Here is a 22,203-nt window from a genome sequence, read left to right on the forward strand (position 1 = left end):
CTTTCTAGACGGCTGAGCTAGAAACAGACAGGTATCGATGTCGTTTTACAGAGAGCAGAGGGACACGGGCTTTGCAAATTACACTTTAAACATTATATCACACACTACGGTATTTGTCAAAGGATCCTTCACTGTAACTGACTTGAATCAACATTTATTTTTCATTAAACTCACTGGCAGTCATAGGTGAGTTACAGTATGGTGTGCTGATTCTCATTTGCAGATTGACTGTGTAAACTTAGTCACTGTATTCTTTGGTGGAGTGGTAAATTTGTTTCAACAATGTCTTATCTTGAGGTGATGGTATTTTCTTTTTCTTGGCATTTGTCATTTTAGCACAATGTTTGAAGAGCTATAGCGGTGAAGTCTGATATTTAAGTTGTAAGCGGTGCAAGCAGCAAATTTTATTTCTCCATTCAGCCCAATTCAGCATACAGTATGAAGAGGATATCTGCTATTTAAGCCCTCTGAGATGATTGGACATATTTTCAATTGCAACACGGCTCCTTTCTACCCAACTGATTGTTTGAAAACATAAAGGATCTCCGTGCATTGTTGAAGCTCACAGTGAAGCCTTGAATAGGGGGCAATTAAATTCTAAAGTGTAATTTCATACATTTATAGTGTGTTACAAAATGTTTCCTCTTTTTATCGTCTTGTCGATGATCACCAGAGTGCTGCACTCATCCCTCCCTCTGTCCTCCCTCCACCCTTTTCCCTCCTCCACTGCCTCCATTTTTGAAAGGCTTCTAGCCGTTCCATTCTTCCCCTGGCACGGCATGGCACTCATTTCATTTCTCATTTACAGACTGATAATCAGAATGTCATTACAGTGTCCACACTGGGCCGCTGGAGGGGTAATTGAGTAGCATAAAAGGCATTTGAAAGAGGGATGAATAATAGAAGTGGAGAGGGGGTGAGTGGCGAGCTGGACCTAGGCCTGCTCTCTCAGGTGTCTGGATGCTATCGGGTGGCATCCGCCTTGGCATTATGGTTAACCATGTCTACGTCAACCTCATTTTTCACCTCCAGCACATTAGAGGCTGAACAGGCATCAACACTCATCTGGAAGAAAGGGAGAAAATCAATAGGAGAGTTTTAGAAGGTCAAAGTCAAGCATCAACAATCACTTCATGCAAGCCCTGTAGATTTAGATGTTAAAATGGCGGGTGATTTTGTCCTTGATGGGATTGTTTTTATGGCTATTGGGGTGAGTCCTCCCTGTTACATCTACACACAGAGCATGTCCACCCAGGTATAGGTTAAACTCATGTCTCACTGGGATGCTACAAAGACTTTATTTCTCATAAAGACTCCGTCAGAGCTGTCTTTATTTCTTCACCGCCAACTGGTTGATTAATTAATCCCTGGATGGCTTTGAACTGTTGTTTCCCACGTTGTGTCGTAAACAATAAATTTGATCACAGCCCTTAAAATACCAAAATTGAGCACGACTCCTTTAGTTGCAGTAACACAGATAACAATGGTTGCATCTGTATCACAATCTAATGTTATTTGTTTTGTTGCTTACCCCTCCCTATTCCCATCCACCCCGACTGTGGTGTGGCAGCTTGGCACAGTGCCAGCCCCGTTTGGCCGTGGTGATACATTTCCATCTCATTCATCACATAAAGACAGATAATCAGAAAGTCATTACAGTAGCTTGACACCAGTGCTTGCCCCAGGAAGACAGAGTAATTGAGCACCACAGAAGAGAAGAGAGCAGACTGAGCCAAGGCCATGTGGTAATGAATGTGAGACATCAACATAAGAGGAGAGGAAGAGGATCTCAACGCACCGAACATGGATGGACAGAAAGCAAGACTGACAACTGGGGAGGTAGGAAGACTGATATGTGTGGGTATGTGGACAAAGAGGACATTGTAAAAAAAAAAAGAAAAAAAAGAGAGAGAGACAGGGAGGTAGACAGACAAACACTGGCATGACTATCAAGTAAATGAATCAATACACACACTGTCAGAGCAGAAGAAACCACAAAAAAAGAAATATTTTGAATCCTCTGACTGGTCCTGTCATGTTTGGTGAATATACTTGTGGGAGAAGCTACAAGATTATGTTTGAATCCATTTTATATCTAAATGATGACACTGATGTTGAAGAAAAATGAATAAAACACATAACATTATACATTATATCTTGTAAAAGATAACTGAATCCATGAATGAAGTTGAAATATGATGTTGTTTGTTGACAAAAAATAAGTAAATGTACCACAGTGTAGGCAGTGACTGAATATCTTAACATAGTATCACTTGAAATAGAGCCAAAACAATGAAGTAGCCAAAATCTGATCTTTTTTTTTTATTTTACCAAACAAAACTGCAAAAATGAACACCAACACAGCATATTAAAATCTACAATCTTTATGCATAATAATATTCAGCAGCAGCCAGATCATGACACTGCTAACACTCACCGCACACACTCTGTTATGGTGCATTGAAAATACATTTTACTTCATAGGAAAGCATTAACCTTAGCACATAACTGACCAAATGAGCCATTATGCACAAATGACCAACACTGAGCAAACGGTTAAACAAATGTAGATACAGTAAAGCCCAGTAAGTATTAGCATGGGCATACTAAAAGGGGAACGACACTAATAATAGTAAGAGCCAGATTTACATTTACAACCTTTCTCAAATATAAAACCAATTATGGTTGCATTGAATTCTAGTCCTTCCTTTTTTATTCTGAGTAAAACCAAAACATGATGTCTTTTCCTGATATTTAAGATAGCTGGAATCCATTATAGCTGCAACATAAATTGTCGTATTAACCTTGTTCAGCTATGTCCATGGAAATAAGACACCATCAAACACCTAATGATACAGGTCTGAAAAGAAAATCTACATTTTTTTAAAGTTACAATGGCTCTGAAATACAGTTCTTGGTTGTGTAGTTACTGACACCAAATCTGTGAATGATTTACACCTGGAACACCAGGTGACTGCAATGAATATGTTTATAGAATAGAAAACAAGTAAAAGTATAATCCCCAAGAACCAGGATGGAGAACTGCTGCTTTGTCAGACCCTGTTTGTTCTGTCAAACTGAAGGTGGTGGTTGGTTTATTGCTGCCTGTAGGTGCCAGGACAGCTCTTAGCTGAGGATGATCTCATTTTCTGGGTTGGTGAGTTTCCAGGATTTTTTTCAAGTTGCTTGTTTTTTTTTTTTAAATTTCTCAGCCTTCTTCTGCAGTAGGGGATTGTACTAAGAGCCATTTCTCACAATTACAGTCTATGTATGCTGTAGGCAGAAGAGAAGTTTGACTCCATCCATCAATAACACAGCTAGGAAATGACTGTCTGTCGACCAGAGCCTCCTTTTATGACTTCCTAAAGGTAATGGAAAGAAACCTCCACTTTTCAAAAGAGCTTTCATCAACGCCCTTAGAAGATCAATGTCCAAAATCACAGTGTCCCTATTACTCTACCCTTACTATTAGAGTTCCTCAATCGATGGTAAAACCAGTGCCTGTGACACAAAATAGCTTGAAATCTCAACAAGGGTCTATTCTAGATAGCTGTTGCTGAAGGGCACCCAGGCTGTGTTTCAGGGCAGCAGGGTTATCAGTAAGATAAACGTTGTTTTCTGGGGTTGTCAAGTCCTCCTCAAATGCCCAAGTCACAAATTATCTCCATTCCACCAAAAGCACGTCTCCAGTGGAGAAACAAGGCCTGATCACACTGTGGTTTATTGCAAGGATCGCTTGTCAGTGTTTCAGGACAGACAGTTATTGTCTAGACTGGGGGATTATAAGAACAGATGCCATGAGGGATAACACAAAGAAGAGCCAAGTGTCAAAATTGAAATATTTATGGGGGTGATGTTGTATATTGTTTGGCTCATCCTAAAATCCCCAAAGAATCTGGATCATACATATTGAAGCAAACTGTACTGACATACAGTATATTGTTCTAATTAATAATATAAACCTAGGTCATGATGAGCAAAGTGGCGAGGAATCTTTGCACTTAAACATATTAAATACAGTCTATATGGCAAATATACTATATTGATGTTAGATACAAGTGTGGCAGATAAGAATCAACACTGAGCAAAACAGTCCCTCTGCTTATCTATGGTTTGGCTCAATTGAGAGATGATGTGCTGAGGCAGCTGTGGAACACCACCTGCCAGGTTTTGACCCTGGTCTGGAGCTCAGCTGTGTCCAACCAAGATATGCTGTGATTGGCTGTGGAGTCTATGGTTCCTCCAAGGGCACCTGCAGACCATAATAAGTCTATTATAGTGAGGGCAAACTGAAAGGCAGGATTTAATACTCCCTGCTTGCATCTGTTATTTTGCCAAATATTTTCCGCAACACGAGTCTGATCTTTTCATTATGGTAAAAATATTAAATAAACATGTCCTCATGTGCTTATTTGTATTTTAAACCATCATCCATTGGGACATTACCATGCGTAATACCTTAATTGAATGTTAAAAACTGACTCTACACTGTATGAGTTACTGTGATGAAGTGTAACTCACTCTTGGCAGTGTGGGTGGCAACACATTTTTCATCCTGGGGCTTAATGTAGCCATACGTCCTTTGCTGATACCTTTTAGTAGTACTGACAAACGTCTACTGGACTGGATTGGACAAATGATTCTAGAAACTGCAGAAAGCCATCATTTAGGGTTTTCCCATTAATAGGTGCTGAGACCATTCAGTGCTACTTAGCCCTTCTACTGGAAACCTGACTCGTCTGCTGGTGATACAGGATACAGCATACAGCATACAGAGCATTTTGATGCTTTGCATAAATACCAGAAAGTACTAGTGAGCCAGTCTACTTGAAACTTGACTCAATTGCTGTTGTGGTGATACTAAATACAGCAGACACAGCTCATTGCTGGGCATCCTGTTTTGCTTAACGATCTGGGACATTTAATGCACGTCTACTCATTTAGATCTTTGCAGAGGATCCTTGCAAATCAGCCCAAGATCAAGAACTTCAAGGGTTTGTGGAGAAAAAGCCAAGCAAAGACAATTCCCTAAGCAACCATTAAGTATGGCGTATATCAACGTAATGAATTATCCCAACTGCTGTTTTGTGTGATTGAGATCATCCTGAATACAATAGTATTTCTTTCTGATGAGGGAAGTGTGGGTGGATGGTGGTGAAGAAAGGGAGAGCAATTAGCATTGGAAGAGTCAAATAATCAGAGGGCCCTATAAGACAGCTGAAAACAAGAGAGGGTTCCACTGCTGTGCAGGAGCCATGATACCGCAAGAAAGACATTACCATCCATGTATCTTCACAGAGTAAGACAAGCTCAAACTGCAACAAGATCCATGCCAGCATCACACCATACCCTTCCAATCATCAGATATCCAGCTAGTATATTACATGAGCTGCCAAGGGAGGAAATGAAAGACATTGAGGACCAGGAACCCATCATGTTGAATGTGAGATTCCACCTACTGTCCATGACACTTCAGCACATAATAGCAAGATGCAAAATGCTCGTAGGAACATTGAGCTACATAACCAGAAAGCATGCTTGGGACACTGGAATGATTTAGCAAAGATCCTGTGTGACTTCCAAATCCAGGTCCTGGCTATCCAACAGGACATTTTGGTAACACATTAGGGACAAAAAATAGCAGTGGTGATAATTTGGACTACTCTGGGCTGCGAGACTGAAGCTCAGTGAGTGGCTCCAACAGATTCAAGATCTCTGTCCACTAAAGTGAAGTTAAAGCACACTCACATTAAAGCCTATTTTGCTTTTTTATCACACCCACTTTAGCTATATTTTCCCCTTTTCTCAGTTCATTAACAGCGGTCGAGTATGTGCGAGTCCTTTCATAAGCACTTGTGGCAGGTAGGACTGATAAAAATTTGACTGGAATAAAAACTCTAAAGACAAAGAAAGTGGTCAGTGCTTCTTTATTAAAAGATTCTCTCTAAATTGCCCATACGCATTTCATGAAATAGAAAAGCCAGTTGAATTCAATTTGATCTCCTGCATCACCACCCTCTCAGCAGTGCGCACTACATTTTGCTTTGCTGTGGCATTTTGTCGATTTGTTAGTGGAGCCATCTCTCCTTTGTCAAGCAGTTTCATCTCGTCCATCAATCTCACCTCAGGATCTAAGCACTGAATGGACATACACTGCATGCAAACAGGTAACAATATGCATGCACATACAAAACCACACACAAACAGAACAGACTCCAAGTGGTTATTTTCAACCCGGGATAGCAGTTAAGAGATCGATCAATTGAACAAAACACAGCAACAACAACAAAAAACAACATCCCAATGACATTTCCATAGAATTTAAAGGAGTGCCTTGCCGCATGTATGTATGTGTCTGCACATATGCATGTATTACAGAGAAAAGGAAAAAAAGGCAAAATTAGAGTTAAAGTCAGTCAGTAGAGCATCACTGCTTTTGCTCATAAGATATAGGGTCTGTGTGATGATGAAAATACTCTTAAGGAGTTTTAAAGAGTCTTCTGAACACAGAGACCCTGACTGGCTCATTGCAATTCACAGCTGAGACCCAGGCTACAAGGCTGCATCATTAACATAACAACATGTGATGAGTGTCCATCCACGTAGATTTCTTTTTTTCCCTCGTAGTGTAACACAAGTCTTATGAGATGCATATTCTGAGTATTCAAGAGAATGTGTGCATTTATGTGTATTAATGTGGTGATATAGTATGCACCTCTATGCATGTGTTTTGAACAGTGGCGGCTGGTGACTCAAAAAATTGGGGAGGACAGGAGGAAAACCAACATGGAATCTTACACCAAACCGCTATATCATTATCCCACCTGATGAAATTGGAGGGGTGGGGGGCAATTTTATATGCCAATAAAACAATTTGCTTGAGTGGTGTAAAGGCTGCTTCTTTAAAAACATTTAGCATATACATATTGTCTCTAAACAAAGAAGTGCTCATTTTAGCAATGGAGTGGATCAAATGTGTCATTTTATCAACAAAGTGAAATTCAAATTTATAGTATTGTTCTATTGTGACAACAGATTTATTTTCTCATCAAAAACAGACAACATATCACATGATTTACACGTGTTTCCTATATATTTTCTTAGTATACAGAAATGTATAAAGTAGCACAAAGCTTATAATGTGATACAGGTTCAGATCAGTGCTGAACACTAGAAAGATTGAACACTAAAAACATTCACAGATCTAAAAGTGTAGGTTCACATCAGAACCAAGTATTAATGCATGTATCAAATACATGACTTACACACTCTTATCCATATGTACGATATACAAAATATAGTCTACAAAGCTGACATGTTAACACTAAGGGTGTTAACATGAACACAAAACTCAAGGTTTGGATCGTATCACGGATTTGAGTCACGGATCAGATCATTATTAGGATCAGCGGTCAGTTTTCCATTTATTCTGTAACACACTGACAGCCAGAAACAGCAAGGAACTTTTGCCCATGGTGTTAAATGAAAACAACATTTAAGATGTCCAATGTTTAAATAAAATAAAATAAAATATATAAATATTTAATGCTCAGTTATTGCAATATGAGGCATGAAACCTTCCTCTTTTAAACAGTGAATGAAACAGCCTCTGTCCAACATCATCAAAACTTGATGATAACAAACATTCACTGCTAACGTCAGTTAGCAGCTAGATGCTAAATAGCTGCTCATCTGCAGCACATTAAACAGCAGGTAAACATAACTCAAATGTCACATCGGACCCCTTAGATGCTGGTTTGATCGTTGCTCTTCAAAATCCCTGTTAGCGACACACTGTCTGCCCATGACTTGTACTTACAGCAGTTCGTTTACTTTGTCTTAAATGAGACATTAAATTTTGCAATTAATACGCAGTTCATATGCCTGCCCGAACCGTGGGGGGAGATCCGTATGGATGACGGATCAACTACAATCTGTTACACCACTAGTTAACACTTGTTATTCTAGTTACTTTAAGCTTATTACTCAATATACGGCTCGGCTTAAAAACGAACTAAAGAAACTGTCAGAGGCAAGCAGCCAGACCTCCTGCACTCCTTCACTAATCATACAACATCAACAGGTGACTGAACAACCACTCAATTAAAAACCAATGAATGAGTGAGTCCAGACAGCTCACTGTAACTTCAACAAGCAAACTAACGTTACCCACAACACATTATATGATCTCTGCTGCATTCTTGTTAAGGAGATCAAAACACAAAAAAGCCACACAGAGACATTAAACCATCAGAGATGAAATTAGCAACCAAAGAGACAGAGAGAGAGAAGCTGTATGTGAGTCACGTTATCTGACGTCCTCTTTCTTTCATGGAGATGAAATATTCATGTCATAACATCCATTTGTAGCTGTTGGTCATCTTGTTTGTTAGTTAACAGAACTTTGTGGCTGCTGGTTAACCAGTCTGATATCATTAGCAACAATGACAAACAAGCTAATTCTCCTGGTTGTTTCTCCGGTTGCTTCTTTCTCCAGCCTCCGCGGCAGCATCCTGCTGCTGCTGCGCTGCCCAGTCCAGATAATTTCTCCTGTTAGCTTAACAACAGTCCTTAACAGTCCTTCCATGGATGTATAAAGAATCCTCCAGGCTGCTACAACAAGCCAGCTGTTGCATTGGCTAACGCAAGGAGCTATCTACTGCTGCTACTCTGCCTTACAGTGGAGAGAATTGAAGATGAAATCTGGAAACTATCATTGGACCAACTCAATGTCAATATTGCATTCTGGTTGTTGATTGGTAAGGGAGGACAGCCTCCCTTGGAGAGTCATTTTATGTGTAATGGCAAATCACAGATTAGCATGAAAAAAAATGAAATACATTAAGTCCAATGTAAGAGATCCCGCCCTGTGGTGGACAGCTGGCACCCATCCTCCTGTGTCCCCTACTCCACGTCCACCAATTGCGCCCCCCCCCCACCACCACTTCACACACACTGCTCTTTCTCCTCCCGCCCTGCAGGTGTCACTGTTGAAGCATTTTAAACAGAATTTCAGTAATGGATTTTTACAAAGAAGAGAGAAAAAATACTTTATACATAATACTGAAATTTGTAATGGTTTATTTCAACCAAATATTCTTTTTTATATTTTGATCTCCCTTTTGCCTCTCAAAAAATAGAGGAGGATCAACCTCCTCTGCCTCTATGGACCAGCCTCCACTGGTTTTGAAGTACACATGAGATAAACAATGTATGTTTGAAGTTGAACGTTCCAGTGGGGTTCTTCACAACCACTTGTTTGAAAATTAAAATGGTTATATTTTCTCCAAATGCCTCCCGTTGGATGCATGGAGAGGAATAAAAATGTTTCAGCAGACCCTCTCACTCTTCTCTAGTGATTCCAGGGAAATCAGAGAACTACACAGCTTGACTCTCACTCATGTATGGTATGTGTGAGTATTGTTGTGTTCTGGTATGTGTGACAAGTGTGTACAAGTTTGTGACAATGTTTGAGGCTGTGTCTTACAGTGTGTCTGTGTGTGTGTGTGTGTGTTTGAGAGAGCGTGTGTGTGTGTGTGTGTGTGTGTGTGTCTGTCAGCATGGAACAAATAAAGTTCTATGAAGCTAAGCTCAACAAAGACTCTCTCTCAACAAACCTGTTTGACACCACTTTGAAGTTCTGCCTGTCACTGTGCCACACTTGTTGAAAAAAATACTAAGTTACAACAGCATCACGTGAGTAGGGAAGCAATAGCTTTACAAGTACAATACAATGAAGGGTGGTTTCCATATTGTTAGATGTTAAGGACAGGTTTTAAAATACTGTAATGGATCATTTGTCAGCACAGTTATTGCCAATTCTGCATTTAGATAGCTACAATAAAAACACTAAATATGGAACACCTGTATAATTAGCAGTGCTGTAGAAAATGTTAATGTTCATAATAAATCACAATGGGTTACCATGGTAACAAAAGGTTAAAGTAATTGGTAAAAAAAAATACGCCTCAAAGGTTTTTATAGTCTTTTATTAGTGTCATGTGCCTACGCTACACTTACTGCATTTCAAGGAAACATGCACACAAAGAAGCACATGTCTGGAAATAATAGAATAATAATAGAACTGGTTGCAGCTGCATTTCTTTACAGTGGCACATAAATACAGTGCCTTTGTGCTATTTGCCCAGGGATGTGCACACATAGTGGCTAAAGTGGTTCGAGCCATTGTCTGCCCTCTTTGACTGAGGGGTCATCCTGGACCAAAGTAATGAATATACAGTATATTATCAGATTAGTGTAATTATTAATAATACAACAATTGTTTTGCCACTGCTGCTGCCCTTATTCTGATTATTATCACACCAAATTATCTCTATTACACGAATAATGCCATTGGTAGGACAAAAAGATCAGGTGGACTGTGTTGCTGCCTGCAACAGATGGAGAATTATCGTCAATCTGACATGTAGTTACTAAAATTTTGTAGAGAAGCTTCATATCTGCCCACTTGTTTTCTGCATTTCTACTGCATCTGCCTGTATGATGTGTCCCAATGACTTCCCGAAGCCAAGGGCAACTCTGAAAGTTAACACTACATTAACAGAGTAGTTGGTCTCCTTTTGTGTTTGGCAGACAGGCCAGGGTATCCAGAGTTGATTCATACATTGCACAATATTTTAGTTGCCCATGAGCAACCAGCAACTCTCTCACACCGTTGAGTTGTCTGTTTGCATACCATAGTGAATGCTAGTTCAGCTGGGGTGGCAGAAGAAGCTCCACAAGCTGCTCCACAAGAAATATATGGGCTGCAGGTGGCTAGGTATATTTGGAAGTACCTATCTTTTTCCTCATCCTGAAGTATGTACCTTGATAAACATATGAGACACACACACACACACACACACACATCTTTAAGAGATGTCAAACAGCTTTTCTGTTTTCATTTAGTATGGTCATAGAATGCTCATACGAGTATGTGAAAATGAAAATGCAAATTGGATTATTGCATTTTCATTTTTACTCAAATAACACATACATATGTGGGAAATTATAATGCTATTGTGGAATTACATTTTCATTTTCAAGTTTACATTATCATTTTAATATAGTCCCCTATAGGCTTGCATACACCTGGGTAACCATAGCAAGCCTGCTCATCTATAGTGTGGCTGTGTCAGACAATAGCTATATCTTTCTTGTCACCGTACATGTCCCCATAGCAATTAAATCAGTATTTCAGAATTCTTAGTGTCATTTCTGCATTATAACCAACACCTAAGGCATGAAAGGAACCTATTTTAATACTTACTTTGGCACAACTTTTGGTTTGACTGCGTGCCATGACAAAGACCACAAATCACATCATTTTTAAGATGCCCATAGCAACTTCACAAAACTAAAAGGTGCTGCATCACAATCATCCAAGAAAAGAAGCCATCAGTAAGCTGCCAAATAGGCATCGATGGCTACATTCAAGCAACTGTCAGTCTGTCAGTCAGACAGTCAGTAATGGACATTTGCTGTTCTAAGCCTTCCCACTCAGCTTTGGCAAAAACAATGGCCACCTGGATTCATTTTGCACAGAAGTGGCTTGGATAACTGGTAAAATCATCTTCTGAATAAATGGCCTCCAGCTGCCACAGTTTCCCCTTTCCAACATAACCTGTTGGAGACCAAAAGACCAAAACTAAAAAAAATCATCAAATCCAAATAAACTGTATCTTTAACAGTAAGTTAACTTTTAAAACACAGAAAATTCAGTGCCTGAACAAGGGGAACCTAGTCAATATCTAGTTATCAAGAGACAAAAACGTCTCTTGATAACATTTTGTGTGCACTGCACACACAATTGCACGTTAGTAAGCCATAAGTTTTATTTAAGGAGGGGTCACATATTGCTTTGAAATACTTTAATGTTTTTAAAGGTAAATTGCTTAACTTGTAGTCTTGCTTTGGGTATTTTTCAGCTTGACATGGCTCTGTAAGTGCTGGTGCCTGTGTTGTTGCACCAATTTCTGTAAATTGCAGTATCTGTTAGTTAGCCAGTGGTGATCTGTACACATACTGACGCAGCACCCATGCAGCATCTTGAATTGACGTCCTCTAAAATCAACTAACACAGAGACACTGCTTAAACAAAGGTAAATTAATAAAAATAATTAAAGAATAATGCTGAATGCAACGTCATCAACAAATATAAGATTACTTAATACTGTATGTTCACATGAATACCTGCAAACGTAGGTACTTTTGTTACTGGCAAACTGGAAGTTCCTTGATGAGTGAGAGTATGTTGCTCCGCACAAAATGTAGTGTAGTGAAGTCCACCAGTTTGAGTAAGGCAAGTTATTTCGCCCAATCCGAAGCAGTTGCCAGGCAGAAGAGAATCACAGGACCAATCAGTTCTACATTTGTTTGTTTTTTGCTGTGCTGTGGCGGAGAGGGAGAAAAAAACAGCTTTGAGAGTGATAAAATTAGCGAAGAAAGGAGTGAAAAACAAATTAAAGCAGCATTTGAATTGTCACATTGTCTCTCTGGCTTGTTATTACTGCAGAATGGTAGCCTGGTATTTAGACTGACTTGTCACTTAATCACTTAACTACTATTCAATTATTTATTCTGACATTCATTTAATTTTGTCCTACCCAGTCACTAGTGACTGATTTACCTGGCTGCTCTCACATCAATTTCAGTTGATTGCTTTTAATATACAATCAATAACAGAAAACAACGCTGATTCAGTGCCTTTGCCTGACATTTCAATGCTTCTTCAGTGGTTCTGCCAGCTGTGTAACACTGAAGTCACTCATCTTTTCATCTCATTGTCTGAGAGGTGAGAAGTAGTAGTTGCAGCAGAGCTAGTGCTGCTCCAGACAGCAACCGCCACTCTTGGCATCTCTGTCCTCATTGCAGTGGAGTTCTGCAAGGGGAAACACTGTAAGTAGTCCCCCTTCTGCCGGGGTCTAGTGGACAGGTTGTTTGCAGTCAGTAGAGTCCAGCAGGTCCAACAAGATGGTCAGCAATTAGACATGTCAAACTTTTGTGGTGCATGTCCATGATTACAATCAAAACTGAACAGGAGGGATCGAGTCAAACAGATGAAAACGTCCATAGTGTAGTAGTTTTTATTGCTGAAGAAAAGTGCACAAGGCTTGGGTCAGAGATGGTTTTTTTTAGGGTAAGCTCTCATTAGACTGGTTTATCAAACTGGCTGCGGACGTACATCCAAATTTCTAAGTGGTTAGGCCTACAGAGCTGCATTAAGGGGTAAGGGCCGTAGAAACGGAGTAGGTCTTAAGAAGAGTTGTCTAACCACCTGTTCCGAAAAGTATTGATACCTGTTCCAAATAGCCATGGAGGCATGGCAAAAAGTGGGCATGCTTGTCAGATTGGGAAAGTTACAAAAATTGTTTGACTATCCCACAAGGACTTCATTTGAAGCACACTGATGCCTTGAAGCCTATGACCATGTCTGTTGATTCAGGTCTAAAAGGTTTAACCTGCATGTGTTCTAACATTTTATATTGCCAATTAGTCATGTAATTGTATCATAGTACAGTTGTGTCTGCTTTAGACCTCATGTCACTTCTGATTCCATTGTAGTTTGTGTAAGAGAAGGCGAGTTAGATAACAGAGCGAAATAGAGACAGAAAGAGAAAGTATGTGTACAGTAAGACAAAGAGAATGAGATCAAGAGAGAGGGGGAGAGAGAGGTGTAATGGCAAAGCTGTCTCTCTCAGCTCTGGGGCCGGGTCATGTCAGTCTGATCTCATTATCCAGCACTTAGTCCTAGAACAAACAGCCAGTGGCCTCCTTCCTTCCCTCCATCACTCCATCTCTCTCTCCCTCCATCCCTTCCTAACGACTAGCACTGCTCATGTCCTAACAACTCGCTTGGCTCACTTACTGTCTAATGACTGCCACTCCTTATAGGCTGTGCTTCAAATCCCATTTATCTCCACTATTGTAGGCTCACATTCAGACCATTCTGTTTCTAATGCCCTGGGAGGGCACAGTAGAGAGAGAGAGTGAGAGTGAGAGCAATTGAGCGAGGGTGGGTGGGTTGGGTGAATAAGTGGGAGGGTTGGAGAAGGAAGGTATCGGGATAGGAAAGAGAGAACTTCCTTCTGACATAAGTCTCATTGGTAATACAGATTTCAGGTGTTTCCATCAATCCCAACCTCAAAATACTCATGTGCTCGTTTCCTCTCTCACTTCATTTTATGCCAGCTCTCAAGTGGCAGGATATGTTTTGTGGATGATGATCTCCTCCCCTCTCCGCTTTGATGTCATCCACTTTCATCCTTTTCCTCTGTCCCCCTTTCCTCTCTGTCTTTGTCCATGAGTGTTAATGTGTTAGATGGAGGTCTTTAACCCGGCAAGCACCATTACAGTCATTTCCTCTGTAATGTGAATGACGGCGATCCATTATTTATCTCAGACTTGCTCATTACTCCCCAGCCCATTGCATACCCTCCCAGACAAGGCTCTCACAGCCACTCCAGACATTACTTTATTAAGAGGGTGAGGCTGCAGTGGGCTATCAAGAACAATGCTGTAATAATGCAGGTGTGGTGCATGCAATGGTTAAGTTCATCATCAGAGAAGAGAGCACTGTTGCCTAGAAGCAATTTACCATGTTCCCTGCTGGCTAGGAAAGGTCAGGATACGGTAGTTTAACCATTTAGAGGATTTCTTTACAATTTCTGTAACCTTGTGGAGCAGAGAGCTGAAAGTGCAACTTATTTGAAGGATTTTCTGTCTTATAGACAACTTAAGTTTACAACAGACATCCTTCAGCACTGAATACATATAGTACAACACCTTAGATGCACCTTAGGCCTCTCTAAGACTGAGCTCCTTGTCATCCCAGCCAATCCCTCCATACAAAAAAACATCAGCATCCAGCTCGAATCAACCCAACTCATACCTTTAAGGTTCACGTGGCCTCAGTTGCTCGGTCGTGTCAGTTCGCCCTGTACAACATCAGGAAGATCAGACCTTACCTGTCTGAGCATGCAGCACAAGTCCTGGTACAGGCTCTCGTAATATCACGCATTGACTACTTCAACTCCCTACTGGCAGGCCTCCCCGCATACACATTCAAACCTCTGCAGATGATACAGAACGTGGCGGCGCATCTGGTCTTTAGTCAGCCCAAAACAGCACGCGTCACCCTGCTATTCATATCCCTCCGCTGGCTCCCAGTTGCTGCCCGCATCAAATTCAAAACCCTGACTCTTGCTTACAAAACAGCAACTAAAACGGCTCCTGCCTACCTGAACTCCATCATTCAGGTCTACACTGCCTCCCCTCTCACTATGCTCTGCCAACGAAAGGCGCCTGGTACCACCACCACAACAGGGCCCTAAGTCGCTAGCTAGACTCTTCTCCTCTGTAGTTCCCCGGTGGTGGAATGAGTTACCTAACTCTGTTCAATCTGCAGAATCCCTATCAATCTTTAAGAAAAGACTAAAGGACCAGCTCTTTTGCGAACACCTCTGCACTTGATGGACTGGAGGTAAAGAGAGAAAAAAAACCCGGCTTCTATGCACTCTATGCATTACCTTGGTGCACTGCCTGTGGGCATCTACGTCCTATCGGACTCTATCTCAAGTTTTATGGCACTTACTCGTGTTGTTGTCTCCTGACTAGATCCCCGCTTGTGTTGTATCATTTTCAGATGTATGTAAATGTATGTAAATGTAAATATAACACCAAGTTGAATTCCTTTGGTGCCTAAATTCATTTATTTTTTTTTTATCACAGATAAAAAATTGAATGATGAAATGAAATGATTGAAAAATGTTTCTTTGAAATGTACCTATTTATCAGAAGGCTTTAAATAACTCGAATTAACACTCTAAGTTGAACTGAATTTTGAATTCTCCACACTTTTTGTGTAAGGAAATATACAATAATGATACTGCAGTTGTTGTGCATATTTTGTGCAAATGAGGATCGTTTTGGACATATTGGTGTTAGTGTTTAAACTTAAAGCCTCTGAGTGGTCGTATCCCATTGATATAGCTGACACAAGACAGCTATATCACCCCTTTTTTTTTTTTCAATAAACCCACATAGAGGTTGCTATGTACTGTTATTGATTTAAGCTGTCTGATGATTTACAACATTCAGCATTTTCCTGGAAATGGAAGGTATTCATCCTATATCTTGCTCATGTTAGCACTAGTTCTCATTAGACGTTACCTTCATCCAAGTTATTTCAACAGAAGTTATCGGCAGCTCCACACTGTGACTACAGTAGCTACAGAAGGAGGGTGTCGAGTTAGCATTGCTTTTCCTTCTTTAATGGATCAAGATGTGGTGAAAGCAAATGACCAAACTGTTAAAACTCACTGCAACAGGTAGTCCTCAGCACCATACGAGGCCATATAGGTAGAGCTCAACTCAAACATATGGGGCTGCAACAGCTGACAATGCAGGTTTCACTTTAATACATCTACGAATTATTCTCCTGTTTAATAGCTGTAATAAAGAAAGTGATTTTTTTGCTTTCAAATAACCTCTCTACATTACAAGGCATAGTCTTTTTCTTTGTATACAAGAAGGTCAACACGTTCTGTAAGGGGACATCTCTGCGGCACGGTGTGTTAATGTAAACAGACAAATAAGTATAACGAGGAAATGCAAAGAAAAAATGAGCATTAGAGGAAGGAAAAGGAACCATCAGTGTGTTATAATTAAAAACTCAATAAATATAGGCACATCTGATGAAAACCCTTTTTTTGTCTTCAGAACAGAAAATTAACTGCAGGATAGTGTAGAGACAGTTTCATTAATCTCAGACTTTACCCAAGGTTTATGGAATGGTGCTTAATAAAGCCTCACACATACAGAATGTTCTTTGCTATAACTGGTAATGATTATAGGATATTAATGTCTTCTGAAACTAATGAATCTGTAGCACACATATGACCTCTTTTGGCACTGAGCTGCATTACAGTGATAACTCCCCACGAACCGGACTTCTCTTTTCCTCTGTACTGGGATCCATCTCCTTTCACTTATTTTCACCCTGATACCAAGCACATTCTTTCTCTGCCACCCTCCCTCTCTTTCTCCCTTTCTCACAAGGCTACATTCACACCTCCTCCTCCTCCTCTACCGCAAAACTCCCCCCTTTTCCCCCGCTGCCTGTGACATCAAGTGCAGTAGGAGACGTGAGGGATCCAGTGAGGAAGCTCCGTCTCTGCTGTCAGACAGGCCTCAGTCACAGTCTCTAACCCTGTCTGGTGCTGAGGTATACACACATGGCAAATTAATCCCTATGCCCTGTCTGCCGCACATAGTGCTCATGTCAAAAGTAGTACGCTGTGTAGAGGCTGGGGTGACATTTTCGAAAGACAGGCACACTATGGGAAGCCATTACACTCAGAAACAACACATAGAGAGGAAGCGATGGAGAGAGGCAGGCCTAATGAATGGAGAGACTTAGAGAACAAGAGAAAGAAAGAGGATAAAACAGGCAGGCTAATGAAGGGTAAACGAAGGGACACAAATAAAGCAGCTAATGAGACAGATGCATCAACCTGCTGTGACCTTTTCCTCTTTATCTAATCATGCATGCCTTATTATGGTCTTTTTATTCACTGTTTACCATTAATAATAGTTGTTGCTGTCTCTTAGGCCCCCGTGCAGCACTCACACAGATTACAGCCTCAAATCAAAACCATTTGTTTTACTAACTCCCATTTGTTTCACTTACTCTCTTATCTATTGATTGCATTCATCCCTGTTCCAACATTCATACTGCACAGCAACAAGGATCAGTTTTTATGTGCTTAAGAAATGGAAATTTTTTTAAGCTGGTGAAGCCTATTTGATGGGTATAGAGAAATGTGCTGAGGGTGAGGATGGTGAATCATTCAGGTCAAATAAACTTTAAGAAAATGTTTAGAAGTACCTGACCTGAGGGTTAAATCAGGTCCAGCATCAAATCCCACAGCAGCTCAATAGTCAATACCGGCCAGGGAGCAGGGCTACATGTCAGTATTTCTCACTGTTGTCATGGTAGTGAGATCAGGGGAAGCAAATGCCCTTTTGATTTTCCAGGTGGCAGAGAACACTTTCTTTTTTCTTACACTGCTGACATATGCCACAGCTATTTGAGTTAACCTCTAAATATGATTTTGAAAGTGGGTTTAGCATTACACTGCAAGCAAAGCACACACAAACATGAAAGATCATTTTAACTAGGTACGCATGTAATTCTGCAAACGAAGAGTTGAATCCACAGCTTTTCCACATTCCTGATCTGTGAAGACTTCACCAGATGTTCCACCACAGCTGGATCTGTGCTATCAGGTGCTTCAAATTGACCATACTCGATTTAATTGCTTGGTTACTTTGTTATCTTCATCCAAATGTAGTTTCTGAAATCATTTTACAAGCTAACTAAATCAAGCCGCCATATGCCTTAGTGTGTTTTTGCCCAGCTAGAATGAATGGAGCTCTTAAACAAAAACAACTGCTGCTCTCCCCCTTGAGAACCTGGGCTGAGGCTGGGAACATACTGCTGTTTTTACAGCATAATGCTTTCCCATCAAAGATGGAGGGGCTCAACTGAGATGACTAATGGCATTTTTACACAGAAGCACAATTATTTGTGTTTATCTTAGCAGCAGAGAAGACAAAAAGGCTCGGCAATATGGACAGAAAAAAACATGCATCTGCCATGTTTCTTTGAAGGTTCTCAAAGAAAACAAGTCCCCGGAGAACCATTTGAAAGGTCCTTACTGAAAAATGAAATTAAATGGTGGATTGTTTGATCTTTGAAACAAGCAGGTCTGTTCTTTCTCAGGAGACGCTTCAGCACCAAACACTGCACTGACTGCACTGCTCTGAATCCTATACAAGCTGAGTAAACCTCAGGTGCAAAAGCAGGCACTCAGTTGAACTGAAAAGACAACATTTTTTTTTAGTTTTCTTATCTGACTGAGAAGGGACAAAAAAAAAAAAACATTAGACCTGCTTCATTCAATCTTGTGAATACGATGTGCTGCATTTGAGAAAAAAAACATGTGGAGCTTCAACAAACTGTTGCTCTCTGTAGTAGAAGGTTGCTGTAGGGCAAGGCTATTTGGTACAGATGATTTCAAAGCTACATTTTATTTATGGCTTTTTTATTCTTCGTTTGCTTTCTCCTGTACATTTCACCTGGGAATTACTCTTTCAGGACAACCCTGCCAACAAAGGCAATGGTCTCCACACATACTACAGTATGAAGCCGAAAATGGAAGTGTTGGGTGAGATTTGCTAGAGTTAGACTCAATAGTAACGTATACCAGTGTATTTATGTCACATAAGCTGCTATGTTGTGTTTTATGTGGAAAGTGCAGAACCATGTAGGTTGAGAAAACAACAGCACTTAGGGGAAGGAAGGAAAGTGGCAGGACTATAGGGATCAGAGATCAAACCAATCGCCTGCAGTGAGAAGAGAAGGTAGAGAAGCTGGGAAAGGAGGAGGAGGAGGATAGCTTGATGGAGAGAGTTACAGAAAAGCGCTCTTATACACAGCCTACGGGACCCTCGAGTGTGAGGGAGGAAAGGACAACTGTCTATTTTCCAATCTCATTCTTGTGGAGATCCCTCTCTCCATCCTCACTATTTAGGTTGTGCGTGTGACGTGCGTGTGTGTGTGTGTGTGTGTGTCTGATGGTATCTTCCAGCTTGCCTGGAGACATGGCACTGTGTTTCACAGCTAGATCAGCGGTAAGAACCACTTCCACTACCAGAGCTGTCACACGCCGCCGCTAACAAAGCTACAGCTCCCACTGCTAACACGGGTCACATTTAACAAGGATAACAGCACGGATCGTACCCATACTGTGCTTAATGCGTGTTTCACATCAAAACTCCATATCTAATTTCACATAGACTCATGTGTGGAGTTATCACACACACACACACATACATACACTTGAATTCCACTTTTATGCATCATTTTTTTTCAAAAGCAATGTGACAAAACGTGTAATATTTAGGAAAGAAAGGATTAAAGCCTATAAGTTATTGAATAAATTAGGGTTGAATTAAAATCAATAATAATGATAACAGAAGATATTATGAAAAAAACACACTTGAACCGTTTTGTTCTTGTAAAATTCTAATTGACTTTACAATAAAAGTGAAATAATGATAGTTAGTTCCATGTGCTTGGTTTCCACCTCGCCACTTTAGGCTAATCCTTAACTGGCTGAAAATTAAATGGGGAATTGACAGCCATTATGTGGAAAGAAGTGTTCTTAGCCAGCTCAGGGTCTCTGAGAAAATCTCCATCATTGTGTAGAAAAACAATTAAACATGCAATTAGTTTAGTGGCAATGAGTGGAGAAAATACCCCTTAATACCTTGATGAATTTCAAACAACTAAACGCATATACTATTGCACAGTTAATAGATCCAGCATTTTTATCCTGCCCATATATCTCTTTTCACTTTCCCCTGTTATTTGCAATGTAAGCAGAGAGAAAAGCATAAAGTATTTTTCATTCCGGCATAATAAAATAGAAAAGAGAGAGATATAAAGGACACAGGTAGATAGATAGTGTAGATAGATATATAGACAGAGAGATAGAGAAAAAGAGAGGGACGTGCCGGCTGGTCCCAAGGGAGGTGCTGGCCTTAATTATGCTAGTGTGGCTCATCAGTCTCCAGGCCGGCCTATGGCCCCTACGTCCTTTCTCTTCGTGGACTGGGAATTATACATCCCAGCAGTGTTTGTCCATAGAATTAGTCTGACAGATTAACAGCTAAACACCCACAGATCACAATAGGAGTCCACAGGGACAGTGCTGCCTGGGGAGCAGTGCCCAGACAAAGAGAAGAATAGATGTAGAGAGAAGGAAAGGAAGAGGGAAAATGGAGGAAAAAGGCTTTCAGTTCCTCACTCTCCGAGGCGCAGAGAAACCTTTACCTGCTTGGTTATTTCTGTCTAAAAATCTCTGAGCCCCAAAGGCGGCAAGTTTTAGAAATAAAGAAAGAGAAGTGAGAGAGAAGGAAATTGAGTATAATAGCGATAGATGGGGTAATGTAAAGGGGTGCAGAGAAGGGGAAGAGGAGAGGCAGGCAAGTCATGCAGAGACTTGCTAATTGGAACAACAGCAGCAGTACTCTATTCCTGAGTGACTAATTCTACGCCAGGAAGTAATGTTAGTGACATCTTCCACTCAGCGTAGTGCTTTCTAACTACAAATGTTAAGAATGGCGACAAAAACCCAGGAGAGGAAGCATTTCATTACATTATAATGGCTCAATAGAATTCACACTCAACACAAGAAGAAATGAACAAGTGAAAAACATGCATGAATTTTAATAGGGGGATTTTTTTTTCTTCTTCAGACTGCACAGTTTAAATCTGAGCATGAAAAACACTCTAAAGAGTCAAAACCTTCTTGATTCTGTCTTTTTTAAAGACAGAATCAAGAAGAAAGAAAGAAATTGACTTTGCAGATGTGACAGCAGCAGGGGAGATTTTACAGACCTTTGGGTTATTTTACTGTCAATACAACAGTGCAAAGTGAGGGTACTTCTCGGTAAAAGCGGAAGAAATCAAGTCAAGTAAGTGTAGTGGCTCCAGGTTTTTATCTTGGTTACAAGAAGGGCATCTCTTTTTCATTGAACAGACAGCAACTGATCCTTTTTTGTTTGCAGCTGTTACTGTTAATGTAAAGCACTTGGAGCTCCATTTCCTGTATGATGAAGTAACTAAATATTATTATTGTACAGTTTTATTATTGTTCTTGTTGATGCTGTTGTTATTATACACTGATTAATTGTGAATGAACTTAAGTCTAACATCTGTGATATCTGAGTCTGTGAGAAATGACAAATATTTATGAAAAATGTATAACAAGAATCCTCCACTTCAACATGTATATAGTTTTACAAACATAATTGCGCATAATGTAAGAAGCTCGATCTTAAGTTACTTGTGAAACAGAATACTGGATATCATAAACTGGAAAAGTTAAAATAATAAATAAGTGTTAAACACCACAAAGATACAAGTGCGAAAATATACTGTTACCTGATCAAAAGGCCCTTCCGCATGTATCACCTTTCATATTTCTTGTAGACAATATCGCCAAAAGAGAAAACTTACAGAATGTAGTTTTCACGTGGCCTTGAAACGACAGTGTTGTGCTGCTGTGGCAGACACTCCAGAGTGTCCATGGAGTAAAGTGAATGCTGTTTATGTTTTTTCTCATTTTCTGATAC

Source organism: Thunnus maccoyii, chromosome 8 (genome assembly GCF_910596095.1).
Source record: "Thunnus maccoyii chromosome 8, fThuMac1.1, whole genome shotgun sequence".
In the NCBI taxonomy this organism is placed as follows: Eukaryota; Metazoa; Chordata; class Actinopteri; order Scombriformes; family Scombridae; genus Thunnus; species Thunnus maccoyii.